We start from the raw sequence: 13,345 nt of genomic DNA, 5'->3' as shown, positions 1-13,345 counted from the left end.
TAGTTGTCAATCTGCCTACCAATTTTAAATTTTACAAAAACCTCCAAATGTATTTTAATGTTTACTATTATATTTTTTAAATATTGTGGATTACTAGGAATGTACATAAAATTATTTAAAATTCGACTACTATATAAAAACAAATACGTCATGACTTAAGGATAAAATTAAAGACATGTTCAAATAAAGTGGCTCCTGAGGTAATGTTTTCGTGTTAGGTTGTCTATACACTGAGATAACTAAAATTCAAATCGAACAAATAAAGGGTTATCTCTTAGATTTTTTTGGTGCAGGAACCCTACCTAATCAGAAGAAGGTTTAGGAACGCATGGAATACAAACACTGACTTTCTTTGATATGTATAGATGTAGTATTATTTCGAAATGGATTAAATCTACATATTTGGACGACATCGCGCAAAATTAGACATTCCGACAAAATCACTGGATTTTCAAATAGACTGAAATAATCAACAGACTACGGCTTTTGAAGTGCTTTCATAATCATAATTTTACATGCTTTATAACAATTTAAAGTTACCTCCGGTTTCGAATGTAGATTCACTGGCAAGAAACTAAGGAGTTATTATTTTCTCCGTTCATTATATATGTTACTGTGAAAGTTCGAACTACGGTAAATCTTATGAGTTTCCAGTAAAACCTAAGATTTACCGATGATTCGAACTTTTACCATCATTCACTTGGTAAATCTTAGGTTTTACTGGAAAATCTTAAGATTTACCGCAGTTCGAGCTTTAACAGTAATATATATATAAATTTATCCTAACAATCAAGGAATACTTACTGCACATTTTTATCCTTTTCTTCAGATTTCATCAAATATCGCATTAAATCATTGTATCGTACTTCTTATTTTTTGGCAATTGTAAACGTTTAAAAATACATGCGGATTAAAGCTTACAATACAAATATTTAAATTGCGTTGGCTGTTTTCTTCTCTGCAACACCGCCTAAAGTAAGGAATACACGTTTTTAGCATTAGCAGCCTGTAAATTTTTCCACTGCTGGGCTAAAGGCCTCCTCTCCCTTTGAGGAGAAGGTTTGGAGTTGGCGGAACACATGTGGCAAAATTTCGTTGTTTTCGTTGTCACGATGTTTTCCTTCACCGCCGAGCACGAGATGAATTATTAACACAAATTAAGCACATGAAAATTCAGTGGTGCCTGCCTGGGTTTGAACCCGAAATCATCGGTTAAGATGCACGCGTTCTAACCACTGGGCTATCTCGGCTCGTCTCGAATACACAATTTAAAGAAAATCCTGGACGAAATATCGTACCTGTCTATTCATATTGTTTTTTTTTTTATTTATGTAAATATATGTATGTTTCTTATGTCATTATTTAATTACGAGTTATAGAATTAGAAATGTATCTAACACTTATGATTTCTTGATATAAGAATTGAAACATATGCTTTCATAAATAGCTACCATTATTATTATTTTATACTCATGCAGTGTTTTATCCTATATTATGTAAACCTTTTTATTTATTTTATTTGTATTTTCATTAAATACAGAATAAAGACAAAATCACCAAATGGAAACTCTTTGTTGCTTATCTGGATTTATACTGAAACCGTCAGTCAAGATTTATCTATAAAAAAATGAAGACTTATAAATATTTGTAAAATTTTAAAATTCGAACTTAATTTTATGAATTTGATAAATCATAATATATCTCGACGAGTCACGTCACAGCTCGGTGTGTCGTTACCCGTGTCACGTCTAGCTACCGTGTAATGTCACCAAAGCGACCCTCGTGTTTGAGAGCAACTCAACGTTTTAAGATTTCAGGGTTTTTTAAATCTTTTCAAGATGTTTGTTTGCTTTCCAACTTCCTCGGATTTGACGTCCCTTTGAAGGATTATCGTGGAATTACGAAACTTGGAAGTATTTGTATTTACGAAGGGCATTAGAGCTATTAAACTTTTTTACTCACTAACTTTTTATTCTTACGTTTTATTTCTTGTCGTAACAGCTTATTAATGTACGAATTGGGATATTAATTTGTTTTCTCTTAAAACAAAGATATTTCGTTGTATATTTTTCGTTAAATACGTGTTTGAAATGCTTAAGTTGAATCACTTTTTTTTCAAGATTTTTCTTTAAAAGTTATGTACTTTTTTATTTATCTATTTCTGTCTTTAATCTGTCCATATTTACGAGAGAGAAGATAATGTTTTTGGATTAAAATTTGTTTCAATAAAATCCCGGATTTCGGCTTCGGGCGAAGTTATTATTGCTTAATTCTTTTGTATACCTATTATTATTTGATATAAACAACTTATATATAAACATAAGAAAGGCTTTAACTAAACTAAAAACTGGGTTTCGTAATTAAACTAAAGTGTCTTTCACATTACATAGCAACGATGTATTATAAACAACACATATTCAGTAGAGAGCGGTGGCGGAAAGGGTGCATGACGACACAAGAGACGTCATGACGCCATGACGTTTGCCGTCATGGCATGTAAATTGATCTTGCCCTCGTACTCACTACTTATCTTATACATGTTGATATGAGTTTTATTAGTCTTTCTCCAGAATGTTTGATGTGCTGAGATAAGGCCAGATATTTTTCCAATCGTATCGGACTTACTGACGGATGACTGGCGATTCTCAGTCGGGACTTTATTATAAAATAAAATCCCAGCTATATTTTGTCGCCTATTCCATCCGTTTTTAGTTTATTTATTTAAACTACCTAGAAGATATAAACCATTTCGATCTTTATAAACATATCAACGACATAATCGTATCAGCTAAAATAACAAAAGATTTAATTCAGTATATCAACCACAAAGGCGTTATCAACCAACTATGACATCATAATCAATCATCAAAATCAATCATAATATCCATAACAACTATATCAACAATATTAACATGACAATCATGTAACTACGTACTCGTAGTTACATGATTGTCATGTTAATATCAACCATATCGAAAACATAATCATATCAACTAAACTATATCAACCATTACACCCATAGCGACAGTAGGTTAACATCAACTGAACAAGCTGTATCTACCATAGTTACAATATCAACCATATAGACAAGCACTATTCTACCTCCAAACAGCAGTACTCAGTATTGTGTCCAGTTTGAAGGGTGAGCGAGCCAGTGTAACTACAGGCACAAGGGACATAACATCTTAGTTCCCAAAGCTGGTGGCGCATTGGTGATGTAAGGAATGGTTAATATTTCTTACAGCGCCATTGTCTATGGGCGTTGTCTATCATAGAAAAAAGAAATGTATACTCATATCGTAAACATAATAATATCAACTGTAAAAGCCGTCTTAATCATAGTAACATATCAAGCATAATAAGTACTGCCAAAATCAAAAATCAAAATATACTTTATTCAAGTAGGCTTTTACAAGCACTTTTGAAGCGTCATTTAAAAAACTATTTAAAGTAAAGCTACCACAGGTTCGGAATATAGATACTACCGAGAAGAACCGATAAGAAACTCAGTAGTTACTCTCTTTACATCTAAAAATACAGTCATGTTAGTTAGCCCATACGATATCCAGACTGGTAGGTCGTATAATATCGTCGTATAAATAATTATTTAAAGTTTTGAAACGATTGTATTAAATAATCTAGTTTTGAATAAATAGCTTTGAATTCGCAATGAACGTACCAACTTCGACAATTAATAGTTTACGAACTTGTGTTGTTAGTGACTTGAAATTCTATTAGTGATTCAACAAAACTCGACGTGTTATATATTTCGCAAAATATTATAATTTATTTAACACGAATGTCTGTTTTTTTTAGTTATTAATTGTACGTTGATAGTTATGACTACTGATGTATAATTATAATCATACTAGAGGCACAAATAATCAGCCCCGTCTTAAGCACAACAAGCGCCCATTTTTTTTGCGTTGCAAAAAACGCGTTGCGCGCTTCCCCCACATGATGGAAGTGGGAGGGGTATGTGAGACTCGCCGATGTCCAGGGCGCCGATTGCGAAAAACCAGCGCCACGGGATCGCTTACGCATGCTACCGTGACGCCCTGACGGTCGGCCCGCCTATGCGGGCCTCCAACACTTAGAGGGGATTCTCGGGGTACTGAGACCCCCCTAGTCCCTGCGACGCTTATTGAGGCGGGGGGAGAAGGTGCGCGTAGCGAGAGGAGTCCCGTGCTACTCGGGATACCGGTCTTTGCGGAGGGCCGGCTTAAGCCTCCGCGGGTCTGAATATGTCCCTTATCTTTAAGACCTCATATTGTATGGACTTCGAAGTAATGAAAAGAAGGTGATAAAAAAAATAAACAACAAGTGCCAAAATGCAATTTCTGACGAAAAAAAAGGTTTCTCAAGAGACCTGCTGTGGTGCCTCAACTGGTGGTGCCTGCAAGATTTGACAATCATCAGAGAGCCTGGGCTTATTACACTCCCTTGACCCTAGCTTAAGATGGACCTGAATAAAATAATAAATTATTATTATCACATATAGATATACAAATATTATGTAATATCTATTAACTGTTTTTGTATGTATTATATATTTTATAAACATTGTTGCTTCTGTTGGATGTTCTGAATAAATAAACATTATATCGGCGTAAGTGGTTTGTCGAATTAGATGCTACAACGCGTATAGTGGGCGTCGGATAGGACTACGCGTAACGAAACTTCGGAGTAAATGTAAAAATAATGGCTTAACGCAATTCGGAAGGCGGTAAAACAACGCGTCTCTAATAACGCTGATTTAGCTTTGACGTACTGCTCCACATTACCTTACAAATACGTCTCTGGTTATTCTTACTTTTTACTGTTATTTTGAAGGAGGTTTATTAAAATTTTAAAAAATTTAAGATTTTTGAATTTGTGTTGTGAGTTGTGGTCACATAAGTTCACGCCAATGGATGTAGACCTATGAACACTGAATAATTTGAAAAATGATATTATTATTATATATGTAATATATTATCGATACCGTTAGTGCGAAAGGTACATAAAAAATGAGCAATTTGAAAAACTTTTATGTGCGCAGTTTTTTTTTTTTAATTTAAAAATTCATTTTAAATGTTATATTAATAGGTAAATGGATACATCATTAATATACCAGGAAACAATCAGTGTTTTAATGATCAAGATTTACATTATATTTTAAAATAGCGACCAATCCCGGCTGCGCACGGATGCAATTTTATCGATTTTTATTGGATCATAGTCCCTATTAGGCAACTAGTGTAAAGTGCCAATATGATACTAAGAGCGTTTTCTGAATCGAGCGAGGTTTCAGAAAATTACCTTTCCGCAAAAACCTCATACAAATTATTTGAAAACTTCAAATATATGAAGCTGATAAAGTCGCTCTCAAGTTATGGCGTGACCAAGGGTAAATATATTTATTTATATACGTTAATTAATCTGCTTGATGAGATAATACCTTCTTCTCGTTTGTCGCCTGGTCATGACAGCAAAATATGAACAATTTACATATTCTTGTAACACAGTGTGTACATATTTTGTAGAATATTATTATTATTGAACCTACTACTACTACTCTCCTACTAAAAAGTAGTAGTGCAAAAACATTTATTAAAAGTATAACCTCACGCCTTAATGGTGACAGGAGGGTTCATTATTTGCCGAACGGATCGTATTTGCAATTCAACGTAGAAATGCTAGCATTCTTGCCACCATTCCGCGCGGTCATGATTTGTACAGTAACATTAGCATTAGCAGCCCGTAAATGTCCCACTGGTGGGATAAAGGCCTCCTCTCCCTTTGTGGAGAAGGTTTGGAGCACATTCCACCACGCTGCTCCAATGGTTGGCGGAATAAACATGTGGCAGAATTTCGTTGAAATTAGACACATGCAGGTTTCCTCACGATGTTTTCCTTCACCGCCGAGCACGAGATGAATTATAAACACAAATTAAGCACATGAAATTTCAGTGGTGCCTGCCTGGGTTTGAACCCGAAATCATCGGTTAAGATGCACGCGTTCTAACCACTGGGCCATCTCGGATTTGTACAGTAACTATTATTAATTCGTATCTGTATATATGTAGTTAAGGCTTGTTGTAAATAATTCTTATGTAAATAAAGTGTTACGGTAACTATAAATAAAGGTTTTCTAATTTATTTGAAGAGAAGTCGAATGCAAACTTCATTATATAACTTGAATAATAACATAAAATAACAAGTAACATTTCTACCAATCCTTTGCCACTTCGAAGTTACTTCGTTCATTCGATCCCGGATCTGTCAAGAACGCATTCGTACAACGTGATTAACACAAAATACCTATAGGTATAAAATACGTTTTAAATTATTTTTGCTTGCTGTCGGCGCGGCTTTGCTTGCAGTTTGGGTTTGGTCGTCAGGAGTTTGGCATAAAAAATGTTCTTTCTTGCTCTACTCTACTCTTACCAATATAATTCCATCAAATTCGGTTCTGTGGTTTGAAAATTTGCAGACACACAACAGATAATATTAGTATATACATTATAAATATGTTTATAGATATATTAGAAGAGAAGTACAATGACGTATAAAAGTATTTTATTTTTAGTACAGTGACGAAAAAAGTTATATAAAAGTTAGCAGTTTTGTGTGCAAAAAATAAATACAAAAACTCATTGCCCTTAAATTCGACATTGAAATTGTACTCCTACCATTTAATAATAATAAAATACAATACATAAGCAATGTACTCATATCAGATTTTCAGAATACGAGATTAAAATACAAGTACAATCGTGTCGAAAACGTAATATTTTTATCTTTAATAATCAAATGTTTTGTTACAGAAAAACCAATCAACATGACAGCGTTCTCGCTCATTCTATTGGCGTCTCTATCACTGGATATCCGTAAGTATAAATTTCAAGATATAAAGTACTGTCGAGTGGATATTGAAATATAACAATTATTTATTATCGGGCATGAGTCCAAAATAATTGGACGTGGAATTATCTGTCGCTGATTCGGATTGAATATTCAAGGGAAATATATTTTAAAGGTACAGTTTTATGAATAAAAAAATCCGAATTTAATATAAACATTTCATTCCGTATATCAGATACAATCACAAGCGGCATTGACCGTCGAATCACGTTTATTTAAATTCATTTTCGTACCGGTACACTCAGACGAATGTTTTTCGAGTATTCTTGGATGTTCAAATACGAGAAAAGAAAATACTCAAAAATACATTTGATTTTCATGATAATCATTTTTTAATAATCTTTTATGTTTTTTTTTTAATCGATTCCGATGATTTTGAATAGTATAAACAAACAACAGTCTGTATATACAGGCCGATAGTCTCGTTAAAAAAGATTTTAAATTCTAGGTAATAATATTAAGCGTCACACTGACGTGCTCATATTTAACGGAGTGATTCAGACTTTTCGGTCGGTGACCGATTATAAGAGTAAGGGAACCTTTGTTGGCGCACACACATGTGCACTTCCGGGACTCAAATCGTCCAGGAATCAATCAATATAAAACATATTTTAAACTACAACATATAAATATATTTTTAGTTTAAATTCATACTTTGAATAATATTTCACATCGTGCAGTTGTTGAGATATTATCATTTTCATACAAAAAATACTTTGAATAAAATTCCAAGAGAATGGCAAGCCGTAATTATACCTTGTTGTGTATTGTTTTTGTGACTGTAAAAAATGAAGACAGTTGTAAGGAATACAAAAAGTACGTTTGAAGTGTTGCTGAACAATAACTTTTACCGACTTCGCTGGAACTGCAATGCGTCTTTGTAACGTTACCACCAAAACATACACCGATTTAATCTCATTGGACTTTTGTTTCACGCCATATTAAGTCACTAAATCTTATTCGATCAATGTCAACTACCTCACTGAACAATTTAGCTAGCCTAAGACTTTCCGCAGATTCTGAAGCGTTGGGCTCCAAACCAAAAGGTATTATTTAACGTCAATAAATTCTCAATAACAACTCTGTATTTGGGGGTCAGGATTTAAAATCGCTTCTTCAATTATTTGTTGTAACATAGGATTATTCGAGTGAGTGAATAAAGAATGCACCTGTTTACACACTATGAAGAACCCTTTTACGAACTATAAAGACTGTTTTCTACGCAGTTAGCCAGTCTCCGTTGTAATCACACCATCCAAAATTGGACATAAGGTTATCATATTCATCAATTGTTTGATTAAAAATAGCAGCAATACTTAGTGTAGTGAGTAGTGAGCCAGTGGAACTACATGCACGAGGGACATCACTTATTCGCTCCTAAGATTGTTGGTGTATTTGCTACATAAGGAATGGTTATTTCTGGTATATTTTATTACAGCATCGATGTTTATGGGCAGTGGTGATTACGTACCCCTAGATGGACAATTCGCTCGTCTGCCTACCTATACAACAAATAATACACACAGAAATCACAAGGTTTCATCGTCAATTAAATACATTTATCTTTTAGTTTCCGCACGCTTCGCCCACATATGATTTAAGCTGCTGTTAGATACGTTTTTCCTGGAAAAAAATCGCCCATCTATCCCAGCCATAAAATCTATGTCTGTGATAAGTTTCATTCAGATTCGTTTAGTCGTTCTGGCATAATTTAGTATCAAACATCCATCTATCGATACAAATTTTATAAATAAAAAAATATATAATATTAGTAAGATTGATAAAATTAAGTATAAAAGCAACTATTTCAATTTATTAGCTACTTCAGTTTTAATTCTGTAAACGAGCTACGAATGTTGTAAGATGGTTTCCACTTGACGAGTATCCGGTCTGAGCGCGCTTGGCTCGAATTATTTAATGCTTTGAGTCAAACTGTGATTTTTACCGGGAAAAAGTCAAGAGCAGTAAAATAAAACTCAACAGATGACTACAATTATTTAATATAATTTCATAGCTTGAATTTTTTTTTGTTTGTTTATGATATAGGTAGGTGAACGAGCCACCTGATGGTAAGTGGTCACCACCGCCCATAGATAATGAGGCTGTGAGAAATATTACTCATTCATCACATCGCCTATGTGCCACCAACCTTGGGAACTAAGATGTTATGTTCCTCGTGCCTGTTAGTGTAGCACTCTCACTCTCCCTTCAAACCGGAACACAACAATAATTCAAAGTTTGGCAGTTGAATACCTGATTAGAGGTTGGACTTACCCAGAAGGGCTTGCACGAACCCTACCATCAAGTAAGAAAAATCACAATGATACGATGATTAATAAAATATTTGTATAACAGAAGTTTAAATCATCACGGGAGTATAATGCTAACTCTCAAACTACAGGCTAATGAAAATTTTTGGATGAAAAAACCTTGTAACTATTTACTGATATGTTTGGGTTTGAACCCAGGACATCAGGGTTCTACGGACGTATTATCTAGCGACTAGACAGTCATAGAATTTTATGATGTTACCATATTGATTAAAATAAAGATGATATTTTTCGGGTATATAAATATACACGCGCTTGTTTAAACCCGTATTAGAAAGCGTGGCCACACGTGTGGAAAAACTACGAGCTCATTGATCAAAATAACAAGACAATGTTATATGTATGTATGTGTCCACGTGTATTATAATTGGTTTGCGACCCAAATGTGATAAAAAAGTTACGTCTCTCATCGTTTTAAAAATTATCTTAATGCTGTGGAGTTATTACGGTTCGTACTTTATAAAGTCCATAGAGTGTAAATGCCTGTAAACGTCTTGCTACTGACATAAATCACTTATGAAAAAAGTGCCGATGATTTTTATCCGAAATTAACAGATTTCCTCGCGATAGTCCTTCATTGTAGAACATAAATTAAGCACATGAAAATTCACGCTTGATTGAATTCAATACCAAAACTTTTGATGTTCCAACGTATTTTCTTCACAAAGACATCTTGGCTCTTGACAATATGAAATGAATCCGATAAATAATAAACAGTATAATAATAGTCAAGTAACGCAATGTCCACTCATTAAACTACTTTACGGTTAAATTAACATGACATAAATAAAATATTACTCCAAAATAATGTTTAGATTTGCATAGAGACCACAATGACGTCGTTCAATTTGGACTGCTCAAAGTTTTAATTACGCCGCAAAATTAATTTGGGATTAAGTTTGTACCAATTTAGGTATTTCCATGTTCATTACTACACTACCTGTTACATAAATGTTTCTAATTTAGGAGATGCAGTTTTGTTTACAGTGACAATTTTCACTTTGAATGTATTTACATTGTATGAATTTGTTAATAACGGACAAATTGAAATGGCTTGGATTTTCAGGTCAGAATGAACTGTAAGTAGTTATAATATCGTTTACTGACTTGTTGGTGATTGGTCATAAGACTGGAAATCGCTTAAACCTCTATTTGGACTAATTCTTTATGCTAGTCTGGAAGTGGGTTTATTCTCTCGTTCATTGGAGCACAAGTATAAGGCGTTTGGTTCTGCACCTGAACTATTTCTGGTTGTATCATTACGGCTATATCATTTTCTAGAATTATAAGAGGAAAGGAACAGAGAGTGCATCTGTATTTTCACCCACACATGTACATTGTTGTATTTATGTTTTGCGTAGATGACTAGATTGAGCCGAGATGGCCCAGTGGTTAGGTCGCGTGGATCTTAACCGATAATTTCAGATTCATAGCCAGGCAAGCACCACTGAATATCCATGTGCTTAATTTGTGTTTATAATTATGCGTCTCGTGCTCGGCGGTGAAGGAAAACATTGTGAGAAAATCTGCATGTGTCTAATGTCAACGAATTCTGCCACATGTGTATCTAACTACCCGCATTGGAGAATCGTGGTGGACTATGCTTGAAACCTTCTCCTTAAAGGGAGAGGAGGCCTTAGCCCAGCAGTCAGAAATTCACAGGCTGTTAATGTATGTAATGTGTAAGTATGTAGATTACTAGACTCTCTTGAGAAATGCCGCCGTAGTCGAAATCGATCAGAAAGACATCATCATTATTATTTGCATAGTAATACGTTTCAACTTTCATTCTATTTTCAAAGATAGAAAAAATGTGGCTCACCTGGACGTTATTAAAATTAATATCCAAATGTCATAAAAGTCGCGATTATTTTTAGGGTTCCGTAGCCAAATGGCAAAAATCGGAACCCTTATAGATTCGTCATGTGTTTGTGTCTGTCCGTCCGTATGTCACAGCCACTTTTTAACTTTGATATGAAGTGTGTTGTTATTGGCTGTTGAGTGTAAATGATGACTGTGTCATAATGTATATACATGCATCTAATATGTCTGTGTGTCTCAAATGCATTATATTATTTAATGGTTGTATTATTAATCTAATGTATATCACATAAATAATATAAGATCTCTCCTTCTTTGTTTAAACTTTGGACTTTCATCCGCGTAATATTCGTAGGTACAAACATTTGTTTCTCGTCTTAATTTATAGATAAAATATAATATCATAATAACATTAATTAACAAGATTAATTGGTGATATTTCTGTGCAAATTCATCTGGGTAGATACCACCCACTCATTAGGTATTCTACCACTAAACCGTAAAACCCAACAATGTTGTGTTCCGATTTAAAGGGTGAGCCAGTATAACTATAGGTATAAAGGACATAACAGTTATCAAGGTTGGTGGGACATTGGTGATATGAGTAACTTTTAATATTTCATCAGTGGTGACCACTGACTATTAGGTGGCCCATTTAAAAAGGTACATTATTCTATTAAATATTAGTGGTAACAGACAACGAAACACATAAACTTTTACATTTATGTCATGAATAAAATATTTCTCGAAGTTTCGACTCCATACAGTCAATATGTCCATCCTGAAGAGAGTTTGTAATTATATGAAAAAAAAAAATCTGCAGATATTTATAACTTTGCCTATTATTTAAAAAAACGTTAATATATAATGATTATAACACTATACACTTATGTTCTTGTAAGCATATAATACAATTGATTTTATTTAGTAAATAAATATAATTTTCTTTACAATGTTTTCGCTATTCAACTCATGAGGATCTGCTTTACCAACCGACAATAGTTTTACAACTTACTGTGTTTTATTACATCCTAATAACTCTTGATTTATTGTTGTATTAAATAAAGTTTGTTTTGGTTTTTATTTCGTTCATTTCGATAAAGCTTGCATGCTGGAAGTCTACGGTTTCTAGCGATTTTACAATCAAAGAGTTGTAAACCAACCTAATCGCAAGTGTGACTCTTGCTTTAAATCAGAAAAGCGTTAGCACGATGCAATTCTATTGTATGGGATATATCCTTTGTTTGATGTTTCTCTCAAATATTTCGAATTCCAATTGAAACTGTAAGCCTATAAGCCCATCCCACCAAAGAGGTTTTGAATTGCAATGAGTTTTTACTGTCATTTGTAAAAAAAAAAACACAGGATCAAAGGAGGCTGTATAGCCGAAACATTGTTATATTTTTTGAAGTCCTATTTACGTCCGAATATCATTTCCGAATGTCGAATATAATAATTTTAGAAACGTTATACAAAAATGAATCGTTTTTTCTAAAGGATAAAAGTCATTTTTATTTATTTCGAAGCTATGCATAAAGTTCCTTTGATTGTCGACGTTTTCCAAGATAATATTACTGGCGAAAAATATCTAGATAAAAAGAGGGCGCCATGGAGGTGGACTCATTAAAATTTATACGGACCAATGCGTTTGTAAGTGGAGTTGTAAACAAAGGTTGAGTTTGTAGTTCTCAATCCAGTAAAGAAGTTAACGGTTGAAGTGCAAGCAAAAACAATGTTTAATCAGTAGTACGCTTTGCAAAAATCTAAATTAAATACGAGGAACAATTTTCCATTTCATATTTTCTATTGATCGTTTCGACTTTCAAGGGGTGAAACAAGTTAAAAATTCATACGAAATTGGATTTTCTATACACGATATTTTCATCTATTTTTCTTTTGCCATTGTCCCAGAAATATAATAGGAATGAATCGATATTCTTTTGTCTGTAAATAGCGATTTTTCATTAATTGTTTTGTTGGCACAATAAGAAAGAATTTCTTGATTCACCTTCGTCTAAAAATACTGTTATAAGTATTATTTCTTTAAAAACAGCAAGACAAATTATTTTTTTACATTAACAGCCTGTAAATTTCCCACTGCTGGGCTAAGGCCTCCTCTCCCTTTGAGGAGAAGGTATTGAGCATATTCCATCACGCTGCTCCAATGCTGGTTGGTGGAATACAAATGTGGCAGAATTTCGTTGAAATTAGACACATGCAGGTTTCCTTACGATGATTTCCTTCACCGCCGAGCACGCGATAAATTATAAACACAAATTAAGCACATG

This window comes from Vanessa atalanta, chromosome 22, assembly GCF_905147765.1.
Source record: "Vanessa atalanta chromosome 22, ilVanAtal1.2, whole genome shotgun sequence".
NCBI classification, from domain to species: domain Eukaryota; kingdom Metazoa; phylum Arthropoda; class Insecta; order Lepidoptera; family Nymphalidae; genus Vanessa; species Vanessa atalanta.
The sequence above is the reverse complement of the archived record's forward strand: the minus strand, read 5'-3'. Positions refer to the sequence as shown.